Here is a 24231-nt window from a genome sequence, read left to right as displayed (position 1 = left end):
ATACCACAGATGCTACATGGGCTGGTTTCTTGCTAAGATATGTACATTTCTTCTTACCCAATACAGAGTCCTGTTTTCTGAAGAAAGGAGAGTTAGAGATGGGAAGGGAGAAGAAACATGGGTTCTTAATGGAGTTCTATGAGGAACTGCATCAAGATCATTTCTTCTCTTGTAGTTTCTTATATTTCAAAAGATCAATGACTTTGAGTATGGGGAGTTCTCGCTTGGTTGTATTAATCTGTTTCATGAGTTACCACACCCTCTTAGCATCTGATAATCAAATTTCTGGCGACATGCTGTAGAAAAATCAAAGGTTATAGTTTCATGAAAAGATTCCTCAATTAGCCATGTATCTGACACATGGTATTTGAGGCAGGACAGGAAAGTAAACCTTCCTGACTTGGAGGATGGTTTTCTATCTAAGGTTGCTGCCTCAACTTTCTTCCTTTCAGTAGGATCTTTAGGTGCCATTTGTTTGGCACAGAGTAGGCACTCAAATATTTATTGATCAGCTGTTTGAAACAACCAACCTCTCATTCTTTAGGTAACTAGTTGGCACAATAGGTAGAGCTTGGGTCCTGGAGAAAGGAAGCCTTGACTTAAAATCTGGTCTCAGACTTTTAGTTGCTATGCGATCCTGGACAAGTCAGTCTATCTGCCTCAGTTTCCAAATTTATAAGATAGGGATAATAACATCATCTACCTTCCAGGGTTATTGTGAAAATTAAATATGATAATTTTGTAAAACTTAAAGACACTATACAAATGCTGGCTATTATTATTGATCTTGCTAATAAATGAAAATATTTTAAAATATGATTGGTTCCTTATAGATCTTAAATCACATCGTAATCAGGCACATAGCTCCTTTTGGCAGATTGAAGAGTCTGCTAGACATATGTAGGTTGGAGCCCTAACCAATTAGCCTCCTATAAATCAGAAGAATTGATGAATGGAACCTTAGGATTCACACAATAAATCTTTCCTATTGTTAGGTGAATTTCATTAATCAAGGCAGACACAATTTTAGAAATCTTTCTAAGCTCAGCTAGGTCTCACTATGTTTCATGTCTTTCCTTTGCACCAGAGGGAAAAGAACATTGGGAAGCTAGAAAGTCCCAGTTCTAGAAATTTCTAATAGCAGTAAGGAAATTTCAGTTATTAGAAATTAGTTTTGGGGAAATGTTAGAGGGACAGAGTGACTGTGTTGCAGTATGTTCTGGAACTAAGGCAGTAAGACCTGGGTCAAATATAACCCTATGAGACTCTTGGAAAGTTAACATCAGTTTCTTTATCTGTGAAATTATAACAATTACCTTACAAGATCAATGTGATGATGTAATGCAATCATATGTATAAGGCATTTTGCAAACCCAAGAACCTTAAATTAATATCATGTATTATAATTATACCACAGATGAAGAATGAATCTGGTGAAGATCTATGGTGAGAATCAGAGGAATAGAAAGCAATTATATGAACCAGATTGAGATTCCTACATTGTAATGCCTAACACCAGAATTTAATTTAATCTCAGGTAGACAGTTAAATACATTCTAATAAGATAATATAGTCTAAACGTATTTAAGCAAAAATATCAGAAAGCAATATTCCAAAATCTCTGTTGAATATTAACATTCATTGTAAGCAGGCTATTTTCTATTGTTTCAACTTTATAAAATATGTGAATTTTCTAAAGCTAAGATAGTAAAACATCACCAGGACTGGGAGAAAATGTTAGTTTGGAGACTTTTGCAGGGATGACAAGTATAGCTGTGATGATCAAGTTTTGCCATCTGTGTCCTTAGCTAATGGATTATGTCAGTAAGATTTGAATTTGACCATTTAATTCTCCAAAAACCTGCTGTGTGCACTTACTGAAATCCAAAAGCATACTTAATCTTGTGATTTACATCTTAATTAATTATCAGAGAACACTGAAATATATGTATGTCTATGCAAAGTTAAAAAGAATAAGATGAAAGATTAATTGTAATTCCCCTACCTCTAAGTGAGAAGTAGCATAATGAGACTTTTATTTATTAAATGGCACTGGGAAAATAACAAAGTCTGAAAAAAGTGCCATGATGATGATGATGGCTCACATTTACACAAGGACTTTCCTTACTACAACCCTATGAAGAAGCATGGCACACTGAGAAGAGAAATCACTGGTTCTGAGTTCAAAGGATTTGGATTCAAATTTCACCTCTGTCAATTACCACCTTAGGATTTTAGTCAAAGTGCTTAAACTTGCTTGGCTAGAATGCTGGGTGGGTCTGGAATCGGGAAGACTTGAGTTTAAACCTTTCCTCAGATACTTATCGCTGTGGGACCCAACCAAGGCAAGTCAATTTATCTGTCTGTAGAATGAGGTGGGTAGATTAGGCAGTCACTCTCTACTTAATATAGGCAGTGAAATTAATAGTATCTCTATAGATGACATTCTATAGATAAAGGAAAATATGGCTGAGGTTATAGAGTCATCTATAATATAGAATAAGGAGCCCTGGATATGAGAACCTGATTTCAATTTGGGGAAGTTGAACTGAGGAAAATATTGACTCCTTTTATCCTAATATTAACTGAAAATAAACTTGCTTAGTGAGGCTGTAAAGTATAAAGATCCGAACAGCATAGTACCATGGGAAGGATCCTGGATTTAGAAGCAGAGTTCTTTCTGAGTTCTTATTTCCATTCCACTAGTTGGTTGAATTAGTTTGTCATTAGGTTTCATTCTCCTCATATATAAAATGAGGGGATGGAACAAACACACGTTTGAGTTTCCTTCCCACTCTGAAGGTGTGATTCTAAGTGCTGGAGGTGGGATTTTCAGCTAGGTCCCCTGATTCCAAATCAAATCTTCTTTTCGCTTCAATATTTTAGGTCTGGGGAAACTTTTCATAAAATTCTAGATGTTAAGTAAAAGGTCATTTTTTTTACTTGTTGTAATGAAATCTTACCACGGGAACAAACCTGTTTGTTGGTTTCAATCTTCCTGAAGATTATGAAACTTAGAATGTTAAATAGGAAAGTGGATGAATATAAACGTGTAGGTAGAGTAGGGAATTCTTATTTTATTTGTTAGGAAATAGCAGTGTAATATTGCATTTTCTTATTTGAAATCAATCAAAGGAAATGTATTCATCATTGATTAATAGGTTTATTGGTGATGCTTTTACTTATCATTGAATAGGTTTGTTTTATTTCTTCAAGATACCTATTCACTGATTCAATTCTTTTGTTTGCTGGACATAAGAGATGCTTCTTTTCAATTTGTGAATTTTGATGATTCCCCAAAAGTGTTCTAAAGCACTTAATACAATTATGAAATCCTTAATACAATAAGCAAACTGTAACATACACATTGTCCATGAATTTCCTTCTCCCTTGAGGAATTAAAAGTTGATGCTTAATGTATGTCATTAATAACTCCTAATTCAGTTTGCCTTTTTTTTGTATGTCAGAGGGTAAGGTTCACTTACACACTCCTAGTCCCCAGGCAAAAAGCTACTGGGACTATCATGAAGGATGTTCACCTTTCTAGAGGCACAGAAGAACTAACCAAAGGTCTGAAAGTGTCCCCTCAGGGCAGAATTAGGCTCCTTGGTTACAAGATTGTGTTATTATTTCTAGTTAGAAGAGATATTGTAGCAAACCCCAAAGATACTATTTACTTATAGATGATCTAAGTTACAAAATAGAAGTTTATGTATTTTCTTAATTAAAGTGGAATTTTCAGTATGAACAGACATTTAATCTTTCAATAATAAATCTCTTCTCTTTAAGGTTTTTGTTGAAATGACAATTGACCACCACCAAATGACAGAGAAATAGGTAACATATACTATAATAAAAGTGCTTGGATTGAGTTTTGTTTTTATTGTCATGGTTAGAGTTGTGCATGTGTGTGTGTGTGTGTGTGTGTGTGTGTGTGTGTGTGTGTGTGCATTCCCACATCTATGTGTTTGCTCTCATAGGAGATTACATTTTCCTGGGATGTTAATACCAAGGGACACATAAACAAATGCTCCTGTTGCCTACATTTTAAGATTTATGCACCTAAAAGAAATGAGGAGTGAATCCATCTCTGTTGGCTCAGAAATGCCCCAAATAACACAATATATATGTGATTAGACATTTAATTTTTCTTTTTCCTATGGTTGCTTATTATTAAATTCTGTACATCTAGAAGAAAAAAGACAGAGGAAAAATGTTTCTCAAGAAGAGAATGAGGTAGGTAGAATTTTGAAAAAAAGAAAATGAAATAAGTATAAAACAGAGAATTAACAATTGGGAGGGTCTGGAAGAAAAGAGAGGTAAAAGAAGTTAATAAGTTCTGCTGTGCATTTACTTATTTCTTCCTTTCCAATCCCCTAGAGAAAGACTGGGCTGCTGGTAAATGTGAAATATGGGGTTCACTGTAATCCCTGTCTCTGGGATACCCTATTGTTGGGTAATCAGAAATATATTCAAAGGCCAGAATGGATCATGCTTTGAAAACTCTACCATGAGCTAGAAATCGGGTATTATTCTAGAGTAGATATGACCACCTTGTGAAATAAAAAGTCCCAAAGGAATGGTGTGCTAAGAGAATAAGGTAAAAAGGACTACAGGAAACTGCCTTGCTTCCCAACTCTCATGGTCCTTTCTGAGGTGTCAGAAAGGGGCTGGATCTAAAGCCATGTGTTCCTGGGGATCTACATAGTTTCATTCACTGCTTAGGCTCTTCATCCTAGATGTCAAGTCTCCTGTGAATTAGGTGATACATGAACATACCTTTTTATTCTAGCAGGGTACAAGATAATCAAGAATGATGAATTGTTATGTGCTTTTGACATTATTTTTCCTACTCTAACCTCTATGCCATCAGACACAGGAGAAGTAGAAAACTTTGAAAGACTTTAGAAAAATAACCAAAACTATTTGTCTAACTTTTGCAAATAGGAAAAATTGTGGAGTTCTATTTTTATAAAGGGAGAGTTAATAAATATTGCCTGGCAAGAGGGTACATTTTTCAATGTTCTCCAAACAAATAGGCTAAAATATCTGCAATGTTTCATGGATTTTTCCCCCTCTTCAATTTCTTTTACCCATAGTTATTTTACAAGATAAACCAACCAGGATCTATAAAAGGCCAACAGGGTAGATTTTCACTGAAGAGAAACTAAAACAAGGGGAATCTAGAAAACATACAAAATCAAACATCATATACTGCAATAACGATTACTTTCTTTTTAAAAATGATATTCATTCTTTTGTTTTTACAGCACTATTGTTTCCTGAGATGTCCTTCAAATATGAAATATTCTCATTTAAGAGAGCAAAACAATTGTTTAGAACCAACCTACAAAGCAATCTTATCTCACATCCTAAACAATATTCTGCTCCTGTAGACCCCCACTTTGCTGCTAGGAGAAGGAAAGTATGTTTCATCATCTAGAAATGTGATTACTTTCAGCACAGGCTATTTCAAAACTGTGTTCATAGAAATAAGAACACCCTTGTTTCAGTGACTGTGGATATTGATCCCTTAGGAAAGAGAAATGGAAAAAAATGCCTGTTTTTTAAAAGTATAACTTTTAAAATTATTTCAATAATGATTTCACACAAAAATACACACACACACACATACACACACACACACATTTCTCACAGTTCTTTATCTATCAATGAAGGTCTAAGCCCTCAATCACAGACAAGACTTCAAAAGATTCCCAAGATAAAGAATGAAGTTCACATTATATTTACACAATTTTGCTCTTTTTCCTTCAGCTTCTTGTTTTCATTAATAGCAGCTCCTACTTGAGAGATTGTAATGGTGTTGTTTAATTTGAGGATCTCAAACCCAGAGGTCAGAGCCTTATTTTATATGAATTCAGAGAAACAACTGGCATTTGCAGAGTATTTTGAGGTTTGTAAAACACTTGAGATTCACTGTCTAATTTCATCCTCTCAACAAACTGTGAAGCTAGTACTGCTGTGAATATTTTAGTATTCTCTTTTTAACTGATAGGGAACTAAGCATCAGAGCTTAAATGACCTGTCCATGGTAGCACAACTAGTAAGCTTCAGAGGCAAGATTCAAACTCAATAGCCATATCTTACTTTTCTCTTAATTTCTGAGCTTTATCTATTAATTGCACTGCATCTTGATAATCTAAAAATCCAGACTCATTTTTCCAAATCAGGTCCAGAACCAACCAGATTTGAACTTCACAAGTTGGAATAAGAATCACATTCCTTTTTCAGGATGAGAGATTTTGACACCTTGTTGCTTTCCAAAAGTTCATCTTTTTTTTTAAATAGACCTAAGGGATATGGATATGATTCAGACATTAGCAAAGTTGCTGTCACATTTTTAATAAATTACCAATTTAAGGGTGCATCAGAAAGATTCAAGAGATAATGCTATGCAGGCTTTAGGAGGTGAATGTGCTAGATGCCTACAATTTACTATATATTGAGTTCCATTTATAGGATGTGTTTTTTAAAGAAACTACACAAAAGACCATGCATAATATTCCTGGACTATTTATTATAAAAATTTTTGTAGCTTAGTATAATGAATACATACTAGACTGACCTTCATCTTATTGATGTGTCTTACCTTCAGAGAAAGAACTAGAAGTTCCCCCTTCCTATATGAGTTCAAACTAGTAGAGTGTTTTCTGTTGTAATTATGCTATCTATAAGAAATATAAAGATTTTTTCTCTCTCTGCTGCACTCTAGTGAGCAATCTGAATATGAATTAAGACTTGGACATTGCAAAGGTCAGAAGGGTAGAGACCAGGCTTGCTTTGGTCTGTCTCTAACAGCAAGACTGGAAATGATGACTTGGAAATGATAATTATTATGTCTGTGATTTCTCCACCATGATGTTCTTTAATGCAATGAAAAGAATCCCTCTTCTCTTTGAAAAGAGAAAAAAACTATAAAATAATAAGCTGCTACTAAGTACAGTAAATTCAGATTACAATGAAGTAAACTTTAATTAATATGAAGTACTAATTGTCCAAAGAGATACATTTATGAAAAAATACAATTTTCATTTTCAAATAGGAAGATTCCCATTTGGACCAACAACAATGCTAAGAGATAGTGGGAATGGCAGATATAGGGCCGGTATAGTAGATACAGACACAGTAGATGCCAGGTTTGGTTCAAGCCTTGCCCTTACCATAAGACATCTACATGAGCATAGGAAGGTCATTAGGGCAATAACTTATAGAAGAGTTACCAGTCTACTGTGTTAGAGAGGGCTTCCATACCAGGAATCTCTCATACACTGATGAAACTACAGCAAAGGTCAATTTTACTTCCCACTTACCATCTTATCACTTACCATAAATAAAATTATTACTAGGGTTGACTGATGTTTTAAGCTCACTGCTACTGACACAATTAGGAAATACCAATTAGGTCACTATAATGTCCAGTTTCATTCTTCTTAAAAGAATGGGCAGATGGAACAAGAACAAACATGATTTTAATGACTTTGGTGACTTTAAGCTGCTAATTCCTTATATATCCTTGGCACTGAAGACACCACCACTATGAAACACATAGTTCAATCTGAAGTGAATATAATTACATTTCAAATGGCCAAGAAATCTTCATGCACATGTGTGAAGTGATTATAATGAAAAGCTATTTCCTTTGTGACCCTGATGTTCCACAAACAACCACATGTACATGGGTGCTTGGATTTTAAATTATTTGAAGGACAGGCCATTTGAATGTACAGAATGCACAACTCTATTTAAACTCTGTGTTCTATAGTTTCTCCTTTATCTTTATCTGGGTCACTGCCAGCCAGGCATATGATGACAAGAGGAGATGGGGAATGAGACATCAGGTAAGACAGAAGACCACAAAGTGGGAGTGATATAAAAGCAGAAAATGCATGATTTTTCCAGGTCAGGAAAATAAAGTTTGAGAGATGGAAAGAAGTAAAGGGAAGAAGCAAGATGGTAATGTGAAAAGAGCCTGCTCTGGCTCTATAACCAATATTCTGTAATCAGATTATATAGTGATTCTGGCCCCAAACACATCTATATAGTAGCAAAGATGTAAGAGTCAATATCAGAGTGGTAGGCATTATGGACAAATGGCCAAGGGGAACAGCCATTGTCCAAATCCAGACTGCCAGTGATTGTCCTCAAGGGAGAATCTGAGAAAAACAAGGTACCTTTAATCTTGATTTCCCTTAACTGATTGGACATTGTCCCTACTGGAAAATTTCCCAGGAATTTATTAGTAGAATTTCCAAACAACAAAAAAGTGTTTAGAAATATTTGTGTACTACTAAGTAGATGATGGGAGGTTATCTAGGTACTCCACCTAAAACTTCCTGAATCCAAAGAGTTTGGACCAAACCTATAGAATGATTAATGCCTGCCTAATTTTTTTAGTATATATTTTTAAATTTTATTTCTTTATTGTTTCTTGGATCACTAGTAAACAATGTGGTTACTCCATTTTACTATATTCCTATAACTGGGGTTCATTGAAATAGAGCAAAACCAGGAAGCAGGAGCACTTCCCCCAGTGGGTGAAGCCCTTGTAAAAAATCACTCTTCAGTGTCCACACCCCTGAAACTTAATGAGATGAGCATCTGCTCCCTAGAAAAGGGTTGAGCTATAGGACTGAAGTCTTCATTCTCTGGAAACCCTAGAGATTGCTATTTTCACTGGAGCACCACCTGGTGTTCATCCACTAAGATGAGCAAGAAATAACTTCATTCTTACTACAAATAAAATCAGACTAGTGGCAATAGTGGTCCTTTATTGTCAAATGTGCTATAGAAATATAGATAGGAGAAAGAGGCAAATTGAAATATCTAGAAGTGGGAAAAGAATCATAATTTAGATAGAAATAAATGTGTATACATGTATGCATATATATCTATGTGCATGTATGTGTGTACACATGTAGATGTATTCCTATTTCTTGGCCAATGAAATGTCAATTATAACATGACAATGACTGGATACTCCAGGATCAATTCTGAAAACTTGCACTATAGTGATCAACAGGGAGTGAACAATGAATGCTTTTACCTATCGTGTCGTACCTAATTATAGCATAAAAAATTCTTAAGGACCAGGAGTGATTCATTTTATTTGCATTGCTCCCCCTCACCTATCATAGAGTAGGTGTTTAATAAAAATCTGTTGATGGATTGATCTATTAAGAAATCAATTATCTTTTGACCTTCTATAAGATGGGTCTGTTTCAAATCCCTTAGAGGGAACACTAGATCCTAAGGATAACTTGAGGATGAAGGAATTGTCTTGTATGAATATTAGGATCTCTAGAACCAGCTAAAGCTAAATAGACAATCCTATGAGTTACAGTCTAATCAGGGGTCTTCTGGATTGATGGGAATTAGGAATTAGCCAAATTATACAGCACCAATTGTACACAGATTCTCCCAATTTTTGCTTCCTATAGTTGCTTTTTTGTGAGATGGTTCCCTTTCTTCCAACTAAGAATATCTTATTTCACCTCAAATACCTCCAAAATGAAGTCTTTTCCACACATCCCCCCCATGCTAGGCTTCACCATCAAATTGCTTTCTACCTGTTATGTATCTGTATTGTATATCCTTAACTTTATATGTGATGTCTTTTCTGATAAAATGTTAGCTTATTCAGGACTGAAAGTGTTTCATTTATGTCTGTGTATCCTCATCACTTAGCAGATTATTTGACACATGTAGGCATGTAAAAATGCTTATTGATTTGTTGACCATTCATGAGCATGACATTTTAATTTGTGAGGTTTAGTGGACACACAACAAATGATAAGCCTTTAGAAATGTTTAGATTCCCTGGTTTGGGAAAATAGAAATATTTTCTGCCACATTCTGTAGCTTAATCATACAAGAAGAGGCTGGCCAGATGAGACTGACAGGCCAGAAGGTTGCAAGGGTGACCTTCCAAAGATGATTCTATCTTAAGTTATATTTCCAAGCAGTGACCTAAGATTTGAATGCTAGAATTAATATCTAAAAGAAGAAAATTAAGAACATTAGGTCCTGGGGATAGCAGCAGGTGCCATTCCTGTCATTCCGAAGGATGGTATGTGACATTCTAACTATTGGAAACAAACGGGAAGCCTAAAATGAAGGACAAATCTGCTGGAACAATTACTATGACTGCTGTGTATATGTCAATGACTCTGAAAGGATAATTAGAGAGGCAACTGGAAAAGCAGGAAACCATGCATTATGGTAGCTGATTTTATTTTTCCCAAGACACCAGACTGGTGACTTGGGAGGCAGAGGTCTTGCTACCTTGAAAAAAATTTTGCTCATGAGAATATATAGAATGAAGATTGCTCTAGAAAATGAAGTTCATTTGTACCAAGGTTCTAACTCACTTATTTATGTATGGAAAAAAGCAGGTAGCTAGAAAGCAGCTTCCTTAACAACACATTTCTATCACCTACTGTTACTTGCTTATGTGAACTATTATCTCCAAAAAATCAAGGAATGTATGTTTTAGATTTGATGTTAAATACAAACTTGCTAGAAAGGTTTAATTTTTTTCTTCTGACCATAGCAGACAACTCTAAGAGATAAAAATTTGTAAAATGGCCTTATCATTTAGGGTTGAGACTCATTCACTCATTCAATAAACTTTTATTAATTGCTTACCATGTTCCAGACTCAGTGCTAGAATAAATTTAAAATAATATGTAACTATGCCCAGTTGGAACTGTTATATAACGACCAACAAAAAATCATATATCAATAATTGGTCAATGTGGTTGGAGTGAGTCTTAAATCCAAGAAGACCCCTGGGTCAAGTCTCTGACCTAGTGGTTCTAAGCATATAAATAGCAGAAAAGTTGCTCAATTACTTTCCTAAAGGGAGCTCCCTATGAATTCACAGGAAAATCACAGGTCTTATTTTTATTTCTAATAATAGTTCCTAGCAGAACTAATAACTTGCAAGTGAGGGTGGAGGGTGAAAATCAATGCATAGCTGAGAATAAAAGAAAGGTAAATAGTGTCGACTGACCAAATATTTCTATGAGTTTAGTTTGGACCACACTTGGGATCTAGGGACAGATCCACTATAGGTTTATATATTGCAAATTAGGAAGTAAATTAGTCAAGGATGAGAAGTTATGAGGTTAACATTTGAGTACACTGACCTCAAGAAGGACCATGAAGCTAGGTCCTGGTCGAACAGGAAGAGAAAGTTAAGGCTCTATACATCAAAGGAATTGGTTTTTAGCATAAGATTCAGGGGACTATTTGGAATAAGGATTCAGCAGTGTTTGATGAGGTTAGAATAAATAGACTTCTAGAGAAGGCTTCTGAGGTTCCTTCTCATCCTAGATCCATGATTTAAGGGGGGGGGGATATTTGGGAACTTTTGGAAGGGAAATATTTCTCTTTGGAAGTATTTTGGAGGGGGGAGGGAATGTGGAGGACAAGATAGACTTTTCTGGGGAAAAATAACTGAGCAGTGAAAGAACAGAAAGATTACAACACCAATGTCTCCACTAGATCCAGACTCTTATATGCCACATCAAAACCCAAGAAGTTTTGGAGAGAATCAATTCAATAACGAAGGAAACAACTGAGTTTCTGTGAATGTCCATATTGAAAAAAAGAATTTCACACAAGAAAGGATGTAAGGAGAATAGGAAGATAATCTGTAGTTGCTATAGACCCCTATTAAATAATAAGAACCTTTATAAACTGTCTACTTAGAATCCTTTCATTTTTTGGGGATTTTTCACAGCTCCCTACTCTTTGCCATCAAAGACCATGTTCCCCTTGCACCAATTATTATTGACATAGACTAGGAAATTCCAGCAAGTCTCTGCTTAGAAAGTCCAAATTTTCAAGTGATTTTAAAAATAATTTAAAATAGTAGGTTAAATAAGGGCAAAAATATTATAAAGCTTCAGAGAACTGAATAACTAGTTGCACCTTATATGCAAAATATTCAGTTTCCCTTTGGTCCTAAAGAAAGAAGGCAATAACACCAGTAGTCTATAAAATTGCCATCTTGTATACAAGCTTTGAATCTTTGAGAGAGAGGAAAGAAAACAGTAGAGTTGTAGCAAGTAGAGACAGGGAATAGTACTCTACCTTCAATTAGTAAGAACCCAGTGACAGCAGCTGATATTTATATGGTGCTTCACGGTTATAGAACGCTTCACATTATTTGCACTTCATAACAATATTAGGGAATAAACAGCAAAGACTTTCATCTCCATTTTATAGATGTGAAAAAGTAAGGTTTATAGAGATTCAGTGATTTACTCAAGGCTACACAACTAGTCCCTGGCAATCAGGACTAGAACCTAGGCCTCCTGATTCTTAATTCATTCTATCTTCTTCTCCTTCCCTTCCCCCACTATGCTGCTTCATTATTTACCTAAATGTAAATGGAGTAACCCAAACCATATGGGAAAGGTATGCAAGAGGGAACACTGGAAGTTTTTTTTCTCTTGACTGCTCCATCACAGAATTATGATAAATAGAGAGGAAAAGCTACATGCACCATAAATTTGGGGAGAGCATATATCAAAGAGTTCAGAGAAAACTGGATAAGGTCCTTTGTCCAAACATTATAGAGTGAAGACAGTCCAAAAATATTAATAGGCTCTCAAGAATGAAATAATAAAAAGTTAGGTAAAAATTAATCAGATGAGGATAAAAGGAGAGCTGTCTAATGTGGATGCACAGGAAATTCAACAACAATTTCATATTTTAAAGCTGTATTGAAGATAAAAGAAACAAGGCAAGTGCCTGAAGATAAATTTTTAAGACAATAAACTTATCCCATAAAATTATGTCAAGAGAGGTAAAGCCCTTAATGAACTGAGGCTAACAATAACAGAATAAGAGGTGTGTGTTTGTGTGTGTGTGTGTGTGTGTGTGTGTGTGTGTGTGTGTGTGTGTGTGTGTGTTTGTAGGTTTTACTTTGTTTTTAGCTGGGATGAGGACAGAAAAAAAGGATTATGAATTGAATAGTTAAATTTTCTTATCATCCTTCATTATCATCAACTTCACTACTCAATTCATATTTTGCTTTGGTTCCAAAGAATGAACATTGGATTAGAAATGATGAAACAGAGTGCTTGGCATGTATTGGAAAACCAAGATAAGTGAAAGATAGATGGTCAGCTTCCAGTTGCTCTCAGAGACTTTAAATCCCTGGACCATTCAGATTACAGAAGACCAAAACAACTGCCAGATGTGACTATTTAGCTGCTATTGCTGATCTTTGAAAATTCTTAGAGGGACTGGGGTGTGGGGAAGAGAGAGAAAAAGAAGAGAAAATGTTATCTCAACTTTTAAAATAGGCCAAAAGGTGTCACCTACAATTATAGGGTAGTGAGCCTGATTTCTAATACTGACCAAATATTGTTAAGGAATAGACTTACAAACAAAAAAAGGAAAGAACCAATATGGTTTCACTGGAGAAAAGCTCCTCTTGATTACCCTTATGTTTCTTTTGACAGGGTAAGACTGATAGATTAGAGGAATACTATAGATATTATATATATATATATATATATATATTATATTATATTATATATTATATATATTATATTATATTATTATTATTATTATATTATATTATTATTTATATTATTATATTATATTATTATTATATTATATATATTATATATATATATATATCTAGGTTTCAGAGAGACATTTGACAAATTCTCTTTGTCAATGCTTTATTTGTTTTGTTTTTAAACCTAGGTCTCTGCTACCTCCAGGACAGAAGCACAGTGGTCATTATTAGGCCCTGTCCTGATGGCTAGCATCTAAACTTGAACCCCCTCTGTCTTTTGGACCTAAATCAATTCTCTGTTTCTTTGGAAGTTTAGCAATCATCCTTTCCCAAGAACTTATCATATTGTACAAGACTTAGTATATTCACTCAATCCATTTAGTTTGCTGAAGCTTAGAACTCTCAAGTTCAAGTGATTCATGAACCTTAGTGTCCCCAGCAGCTTGATATAGACTTGAGCAACCATGAGTTACCCAAATGCAGATAACAGTATTGCAAAATGGATTTAAAACTGAGTGTTGAATAGACCCAAGAGTAGTCCTTAATGGGTCTGTGTCAACTTGTAATAAAGTCTCTAATGGAATGTATGGAAGATATATCTTAGACTCTGTGCTATTTGTTTTTTTGCTTGGGCCATGAGCAACATTTTTATTGGTGACAGGTAAAAAGATAAGTGGAATTTTTATAAAATTTGTAAATACCACAAATAACAAATGACAACAAAAATAATAGCTACCACTGAACTAGCCCTTTAAGTTTTACAAAATGCTATTATTATTATTATTATTATAATGTTATTTCTTCACAATGATACTGGAAAGTAGGTGCTATTAATATGCCCATTTAAACTGAATTAAGCAAGTCTCTGAGGCAGGAGTTAAATGTTTTCCTCACATTATCTCTTTGTATCACTTAGTTGCCTCTAAAAGTTTGAAAGAATAGTTAGTGCCTTGGGTGAGAAAGTTCAGATCTGAAAAAGACTTTGAATGTCAAGAATGATGAGCCAAATCAAATAAGAGGAAATTCAGTAGGGAAAATGTAGGGTCTACACCTCAATTCAAAAAAAAAACCTTCACAAATACAAAATGATGAGAGGATGCATAGTTGGACTTCAATGCATGAAATAAATCATGAAGTTTTACTGGACCTTCCAAGCTCTGTCTGACTTAACAGTGTAAAAGAAAGATAAACACTAATGCCGTCCTAGGAGACATTGAGATGTAGAGAATGTAGAACAATGGAGATAATGGTTGTCAGATATTCAGACCTGGTTAGTGTACATCTGTTCATTAATGGTGTTCACTTCTGGATATGACATTTTAGGAAAGACATAGACAAACAAGTATTTCATAAAGAGCTACTAAGATGGAGGACTGGAGAAGGTGTGACATGGATTAGTTGAAGGAACCATTGGTCTTTATCATGAAGGGGAGAAGAGTTAGAAGTACCAAGGTCATGACCTCCAAATATATGAAGAGTTGTCTCATGGAAGATATATTGAACTCATTCTACTTGACCCTTGAGTGCTAAACAGGGAACAGTGAGAAAATCTTTCTGAACAATTAAGGATATTTCAAAGTGAAATAGACTTTAGGTAATGATGGTAGATTCTCCCTTACTGGAGGTCTTCCATATTTGGAGGTTCTCTAGTTCTATAAAAATAGTGACAGCATTGAATATCACACAAAAGGGGACATACAGTGAGAATTAATAGAAGAGTAGGATCAAAAGTATATGAAAAAAACTAAAACAAGTCACAGTTGTGAGCAGTGCCTTTTAATATTTATCCTTCATGTTTGTAAAGTGATTAAATATTTTCAGAAGGAAAATATTGAAGATACAGATAATTTTAATGAAAATTATAATTCAAAGTAAATGAAAAATCATTGTACTTTTCTTTCCTTCCAACAGAAAAAGATGATAGTCACGTGAATTCTGAGTATTATGCTGTAATTCAAGCAAACATCATCCTTTAAGAGTAATAGAGATTTAATGCCCCAAATTCCTGCTTTGTCACTTGAAAAATTCCCCCAGAAGTCACTGAAGTGAAAGGTGATTAGATTAGGCTGAAGGTAAATAAATTCCCACACACATTCAAATGAGTACAATCTTATCAGTTCAACTGAGACCTCCCCAGTTTTAGCTTCAGTATTAAGAGTACAGGATTTTTTTTTAATCAATTAGACTTTTAAGGGGAGAAAAGTCTTTAGCAATCACAGTGAATCCCTTTCCAGCAATTTAGGAAAATTAAAGAAGCTTATAAAACAGGTAAAGACATATTATGTTGTTTATCATCATTTGGTCCAAACCACTGGGATTACAAAATGCCATAAATATTTTAAAAGTACCCAGGATAATTTAATTCTGTTTTCTGCTATTTATTATTTTGCAATAGACAGATTACTTAAATGTATTCTAGCATTCACTAATTGTTTTTGGATTATGCACTAATATATTCATTTCCTAAGTATATATAAAAGACTGCATACTAATGCAAAAAGCTGTGACCCTTTTTGCATAACTTAACAAATTTTAATGGGCGATAATTTAATTTAGCAGATTCAACCTTGGATCTGCTACTGTAATGAATATGCTTCTTTTTCAACAACACAGGATGGTTTCAGAGATGTGTGGAGATGGAGCCTAATTTAGTAGAATGCATTGAACTAGGAATAGAGAGCTCTAGGTTCTAATCGTTGTCCTAAAACTTAACTAGTTCATGGCCATGGCTAAACTACTTAAGCTATCTGAATCTTAGTTTTCTTGTCTGTAAAATGAAAATAATCCCACTTTTACTACTATTTGCACAGCCATGAACATATACATTTCAAAGTGCAATCTAAATATGAACTATTATTTTTATACCAACAGAACATTGGAATGCTATGAATCCTTTCTTAGAGCAAGAACTGTGACTATGGAATGGGCACAGATGATTTTATTTAGAAGGTATTAATTGCAATTGAATTACTTCACTAGTGTACAAAACCAGAATATATACTACCTTAGTACTTTTTGTTTCTGGATCCCTAGCACCTAACATCATGTCTAGCTTATAGTACCTGCTTAATAAATGTTTGTTGATTAATTGATGAATAATTTTCAAAAGGAAATACTAGGTGGTATATGTGTCTTCTGCTGAAAACTCTACTGACTTTTTTTTTTGGTGGGGCACTGGGGTTAAGTGACTTGCCTAAGGTCACATAGCTAATAAGTGTCAAATATCTGAGGTCAAATTTAAACTCAGGTCCTCCTGACTCCAGGACCAGTGATCTGTCCATTATACCACCTAGCTGCTGCCCCAGCCCTTCTTCTCATTCTGAAATTGCCAATCACAATCTCACCTTTTGGTCTGTCCAAGGTGCCTTTTGCAACACTTGACCAATATTATTATTTGTGCTATCCGTACAAAAACAAAAAGGGAAAAAAAAAGGCTAGTTGGATCACTCCCTAAAACACAATTATTTCTTTGGAAATAAAATGAGAAAAAACAGGTGATACATGAGTAATTATAGGTGATAATTATGAATCAGTACAAGGAAAGACTAGTTAACCAAAACAACAAGATTCTTCTCTTTAAGCATTACTAGAGAGAAATATGCAATTTTAGAAAATAAAATTTACTCTCCTCCCAAACAATGCTATTCGAAAAGCAGATTGATTCAATATAAATCAGGTCTGAATTTAATAAATTGATCTCACCTGATCTGATTCACCTTCTCATACAATGTGAGGCCTTCCAATCTAGGATTCTTAAACTTGTTTACTGCCAGGCTAAAAGAAAAATACAAACACACACAAAACAAAAGCAGAGGTCAGTTTTGACTTCTTGATTAAGATGACACTTGTGATACTAAGTTTTTTTCCCCCTTACTCATTATTTCTGCTGCTGCTGCTGAATAATATGTCCCCAGGCAACATGACTTATGTGGGAACTCCATGTGAGGCTGACAAGACACCATCAAAAATGGATGCCTTAATGGAGACACATATCAATATCTTGCCTTATTCCTTACCAAAAACATCACCACCGTCATAGTCATCATTTATGTAGAGGGCTTTCTTTCTTTGGCATGAACTGTAATGAATGCTTGTTTGCCAACTAGAGAGAAGAAGATTGTAAAAGCCTGTCTCATAACACAATTTCAATTATGCATAAATTAAAAGTTTTAGTCAACATGGTTTATTCAGAAACTACCCAAGAGAATTTAAATTTCTTTATTTTAAGAAAAAATGCAACTTTGATAGGACAGGGGACTCTCTATTGAAATCTATAAATATTAACCAAATGAAAATTAAAATTACTTAATATGAACTTGAAAATTTTCCAAGAATGCAACTAAATATAGTCTCATGATCCAAGAGTATGAATTAAGAGCATCATCTCACATACCCAGGATTCAGCATTCTGGGGAATCAAGTAACTTCTATTGAAAGATAGATAATACTAAGTTATAGATCTTATAGGAATGTCCCCCAATATGGTCAAAATAATATACGTTATATCTCATATAAGGATATTTCTAAAATAAATCTTGTCCTAATGACAGAGAAGTCTGAAATGAAATTGATTATTCCTAATAAAATACTGATAAATGCTGAGAACATGACCTCTTTTGAGTATTATAACTATGATGAAGATAGCTACCTCCAGGACTATTTGCATTGATTTGAGTACAATGCATAAAAGTCTTCAAAACTTAATATAATTTTAAGGATGGAAAAAATTAGAATACATAACTCATGCATTATTTAAAAAACCTAAGTCATTTCTGTGCCCATGCCATTCTTATGCCCAGGATGATGAAACAAAATTCCCCACTCCCCATTTATGTTTTGAATCTTTAAGAGAGTGGGGGTACTGTATTCTTTTCTTTGTATCTCCAAGACCTAGTAGAGTGCCTTTACATTGTAGTTCATTGTTCTTAACAAATTCTTGCTTATTGAATGAAATGGACGGAAATTTGCTGTTACTGCTATATGTTCAAAATGTTTTGGTATTATAAAATTACTGTGATAGAATTCTGGAAATATGACAAACTTCTGGGTAGTGATGTACCGTTAGAGAATTCCAAGAAAGTAGGCAGAGGTGGCAACCTGAGTACCTAGCAGATCAAACTATACACCAGATATTTTTAAATTTTTTTGAGTAAAAGAGGGATAGCATAATGATGTGAATAGAGAACCAGGCTAGAAGTCAGGGAGATCTGGGCTCAAGTTTTACCTCTAAAACGTAAATGGACATAGTATTCTGGACAACACTCTTAACCTAGAACCCCACTAACCCTGTAAGCTACAGAGAGAGTGAGGTCCTGCAATGGGAGAAGAAAGGGAACTCACATGGGAGTTCCCTACAACAATGAAAAAAACAGATTCAATATCTATCCCTAATCATATGCATCTACAGTCTAGTGAAAGAAGCACTGGACAGATATTAAAAATAGAAGTCCAATAAGAAATTCAATTCAATTACTCCCTAAGAAAGTAAACATAACATGATAAATGGTGATCTAAGCTATGGGGGGAGTTCAAAAAGAAGTTAGAAATGTTCTCTACTTATTTCTTTTTCCTAGGAGGAAGGTGTTACAAAAGGAAGCTGAAGACCAGAAATTTTTTAAAAAATCATTATCTTTTGCATTCAAATAAGTTCCATCAATGTTGGCTATAAAATGAATTTAAGCAAAACAAATTCCATCTCCCATGATTTTCTAATATAGCTCCAGAACCCAGGACAGTAGCTGACCCAGAGTAGGCACTGAAGGACTGCTTATTGATTGATTGATGATTAACGTTGGAGAAGCATTTCCATGAACAAATATTAAGATTATTCAAAATTTTTAAAAGGGACCAGGGTTAATAGAGTAATTAGCTTCCACATAGCTAGGAAATTCTAGAATGCTTCAAGTTATGACTACTGGAGATGATAGTCTTCACCAAGAATTTCACCTTTCCCTTTGGTAACAGCATATATTAGGCATTTAATAAGTGTTTATTGGTTAATTGACTGATATAAGCCTAAAAATCCCTTCTAACATAGATTACTTTCTCCCAATCTCTACCATCTCATCTATAGAATTAGATATCTCTGAATCCTTTTACTACATTCCTGTACATTCTGAAAGCTATCCATGGAGTAGGTCAAGAACTCCTGTACTAGAATTTGAACCTTCCACATGGTCCATCTGTGCTTACTATACAGCCAGAATTACACTCACAATTAGATACTTCACTAATAAATGCTAAGGATTCCTGAGGATGGTGATTGAACATCTGTGGGCAAGCTGAATAGGAACTAGATCTTCTTTGATTGAATGGTTTTTAAAAAACTAGCTTCCCTGTTTAATAGTCTTTACTATGATGCTTACAGGGGCCTAGAGAGACCCAAAGAGAAAGACTCAAGTCAAATTATGACATTCTAAGGGAAACTCTGAGTCATAGATTAATATATTACGAGGAGATTCCCAAGATTAAACACAATCAGTCAGAGATCAGAGTCTGATACTTGAATGAAATCTGAAATATTGGTGATAGAAGACCAGCTGATACACATACACACACACACACACACACACACACACACACACAGACATAAATCTAGAATATAAAAAAAGCTCCTATAGAGTAATCATATTGTAAAAGAGATTCATGATTTCATCACTTCATATAGTCTTCCCTCAAAACCTTGAGGTTAAAAAAAAATCATCACCCTATGGCCAAAGTAGTTGATGCAGTTCTCTCAATCTAGCTAGGCTGATCCTCAGAATCACATTAACTGAATTATTAACCAGAGCCCACTGTCTGGTTTAGTAAGATGTACCACAACTTTTGATCTGCTAGTATATAATGTTTAAGAAATTGGAACTGAAGATATATAAATAGATATGTAGTTAGGTAGATAGAGAGATGAATATGGTAGAAAGGGAACCTGGTTTTCAAGACAGAAGCTCAGTTCGAATTCTGGCTCTGCACTTAAATGAAAAGACTCTAAGCCTCTCTGTGTTTCAGTTTCCACCATCACAAAATAAGGAATTGGAGACAATTGCTTCCAAAAATTCTTCTTAGTCCTAATTTGCTGATCCTCTGAACTTCAAGAACTGACTTTTATTCTTCCTGAAGATTCTGCTAAAAAACAAACTACTGAGAATGGTTGTAGGAATGGTTAGTTGACTTACTAGTAATAAGAATATATTTGAATTTCCTTTTTCCTGCACATACTTCCATGAAGATACAATGTGAGAAATTCAAATTTTAGAATTGAAAGTGATCCTGGATATCATATAATTCAACCTTTTTATTTTATATATAAATAAAGGTAGATAAGGTGCTGGGCTTGGGGTGGGGAAGATTTGAACTCCAATCTGGCCTCAGACAACCCCCAAAGTCACTGAACCTCTAGTTGCCTCAATAGCCTCAACTGTAAAATGGGGATAATAATAGAATTTATTTCCCTAGGCTATTGTGAAGATCAAATGAAACAATATTTATATACCATTTATTTCAGTATCTGACACATAATAGGTGCTTAATAGGCAGATAGTATTCCCTCCCCCCCTTTCTCTGGAGACCAAGAGAGAGAGAGATGATACAATATGCCCAAGGTAATTTTCACACTGGCCAAGACTCAGGCAAGAATCCCCTCCTCTTTGGAGCATTATCTTTTCACTGCCTACATTAACATGAAGTTCATGGATTCTCACTTTCTTCACTTTCCTACCTTTAATCTTCAGTGCCTATAAGTCTGTCTATGGAATTAAGGATAGGGAACAGAGCCCTCATAAATTTCTCTCAAAATAGCAGTCACCAAAAAAAAAAAAAAAGACAAGTACATAATTTAGAAGGTCTGGAGACAAGAACAGACTTACTCTTCCCAGAAAAGCTAAATAAAATCAGAAAGGATAGTAACATTTTTGGCATTTGGGGCTTCCATCATGCCATAAAAAAAATGCTAACAATAGCAAATTGTCCACAGGGTACATCAGATTCAATCCATAACCTTTATTGGTTTGCTTAGATCAAGACAGATAAGATCAATATAATCTTCCATTTATTACAAAATAGGGGAAAATTGGCAAATCCTATCTGTAACTTTCAAATCTAAGACTGAAGCAGTATTATCTTCTCTAAATCTTCTTTCTAATTTCTCCATTTCTACTAATGGCATTGCCTTTATCCTAGACATTCAAGTTTATATCCTTAGGGCTGTCTTTGACTCTATCCTCTCCCATCCCCTGCTGCATCCAATCATACTATCTTTTCAACCTTCCCAATGGCTCTTACAACTCTCATTCTCTATTTCCACCATTAAAACTCTACATAGGTATTCATTTATTCACTCCCACTCTATTTTCCTAATGTCCTGTCAAAGTCTACTTCCTTTCCAATCTATTCTCTATGCCATCACTGGAGTAATCCTCCTAATAAGTTGATCTGATTTCATTACTTTGCCACTAAAAAGTACTTTCAAGGTCTTCTTGATGGTTTGATTTCCCCCCTTAATGTTAATGCTTTTCCTCCATTGATTTCCTCCAAATTATCATATATATATATATATATATATTTTTTTTCTCCTGTAAATCCCTTGTACATAGTATTTATATGTTTTCTGTCTCATCATACTGCGGGGCTCTTTCAGAGTAGGGAATGTCTTATATTTCTTTGGATTTCTGATGCTTAGTACAGTCCTTTCCATAAAATAAACACTTAATAAACACTTGATCACTGAGCACCTTCGGAATAAAGTTTAAACTTTTGACTTTTGGTATTCAGTACTTTCTAAAATCTTGTTCCAATTTAGCAGTCAAGTTTTATCTAAAATTAATTCCTTTCAATATCCTGTCTTTCAACTAAATTGTAATACTCTATACCCCTCCGTTTTTACCCTGCCTTCCTGATCTCTGTACCCTTGCTTATAACTTCCCCATGATGAGGGTATATTTCACCACCACCGCCATCCCATCTCAGTTTGTTGAAATTCTTTCCTTCCTTCAAGATCATCTTCAGGTGAAGAATGATCTCTTTTTCTTCCTCTTTCTTAAATCTCTCTGAATATCTTTATGATATTCACTTTATGATAAATCATTAGTACTTATTTATTTGTCCTCTCATTCATTAACATGCAATTCCTATAGGGATTGGTGATTCATCTATCTTTATATATTCTATGCTGAGAACAGTTCTTCCTATGTAATTGTTATACCTAGGATTTCAAAATTGTTAAGGACAGAGGTTCTTGACATTTTTAAAAAAATCATAATTCCCTTTAGCATTATGATGACCTACACTGCCTTCTCAGATCCCTTCTCAGAATAATGTTTTCTTAACTACATTCAATACTGAAGGAAATGTGGAGTTTTAGTTATAGCTTAGGAGAAGTAAGGGTATGTGATGTTTTTTTCTAATTTCATAGACCCCAAAACCTCAGAAATCTATTCATGGTCTCCTTGGGGGTTCTCAACACCAAGAAAAAGATCCCTTAGTTTAGAAGAACAGTATGAGTAAAGGAGAAAGAGATAAAAAAATGTAGCTATGGTTCATTATCATCATAGATTCACCCCAGGAAACTGATTCTTTCCTGCCTGGTATGATACTAAAACACATATGAAGGATACATCAGAAATTCAGGGAAGGAACATGCAATTTACATACTCTCCTCAAACTTTCTCCTTGACAGTTAAAAAACTGGAGAAAATACAAAAAGATGCACCATTACACAAAAAATTTATTTTCAGGAAACCAAGACAATAAAGCAGAATCCTTCAAATCCTTGGTGACCAGTTCACCTGGGTTTTTCTCTCTGTAATCAAACCACCTAAAGGAAGAAAAAAAGTTGGCCAGTCTAGTTAAATTGCCCAGTAGAGAATTCTGGCAAGATGACTGAGGAAGAGGTAATTTCTATGCTCAGTTTCCCTTCATCTCATCAAAATTAAAAGTGCTGTGCCAAACTAAATAAAAGAAAAACAACAAAGAGGAGACAGAAAAATTAATCATAAAGAAAAACTCAAAGAATGCATAAAAACTGAAAAAGTAAATAAAAAATAAAATGAAAAAAGCACCCAGAAGAAAAATAAATGTTGTAGAGTAAAATAATTGTAAAAACCTTAGGAAAAACAAACCAAAAAATTCAAACAAAAAATCATTCACAAAAACAATATGTACACCATCAGGAATAGTAATAGGAAAAAAATCTTAAGATAGCTCTGGAAGGTATAGAAAGTCAACAAAAAAGTAGAAATAAGTTTGGAAACTAGAAAAGAAATCAAAATTCTCAAAGAAGATATGAAAAAGATAATCAGAAGAATAGATAACAAATCAATTTATGAAAAAAATTCTCAAAAAACCCCAATAGATTCTCTGAATTTATAGATTTCGTACTCAATAATGCACTTCTGGAAGAAGGAGCATCAGAATAAATTGAAAGGCAACAAGATCAGATGAACAACTAAAATAGATATCTGTAAGTTAAGTAAATTTAAAGACAGAGTAAGGTAAGAAAAGCTGAGAATTGTTACTTTTCCATAAAAATACAATGATATCAATACTATATACACTTCAGGAAATTATGTAGTCAAATTGCCCAGAATTACTGGAAACAGAAATCAAAGTACAGATGAATTGCTTCTATAGATCATTTTAGTCTAGGCATTTTTATTTAAAGGAATGGGGTTAAGTGCCCC

The 24231-nt window shown here is 34.4% G+C and overlaps 1 long non-coding RNA gene across 1 annotated transcript in view; it reads right to left on the bottom strand.

The window, feature by feature from the left end:
• Positions 1–17256: 17256 nt before the first annotated feature.
• LOC141492585 (uncharacterized) overlaps positions 17257–24231 on the bottom strand; it is a 136372-nt gene continuing 129397 nt past the window's right edge. Inside the window, exon 2 of the long non-coding RNA XR_012469974.1 lies at positions 17257–17332. This is a non-coding gene — a long non-coding RNA (uncharacterized LOC141492585). The remainder of the gene's footprint in view (positions 17333–24231) is intronic.

This window comes from Macrotis lagotis, chromosome 7, assembly GCF_037893015.1.
Source record: "Macrotis lagotis isolate mMagLag1 chromosome 7, bilby.v1.9.chrom.fasta, whole genome shotgun sequence".
Taxonomy (NCBI): domain Eukaryota; kingdom Metazoa; phylum Chordata; class Mammalia; order Peramelemorphia; family Peramelidae; genus Macrotis; species Macrotis lagotis.
The sequence above is the reverse complement of the archived record's forward strand: the minus strand, read 5'-3'. Positions and strand labels throughout refer to the sequence as shown.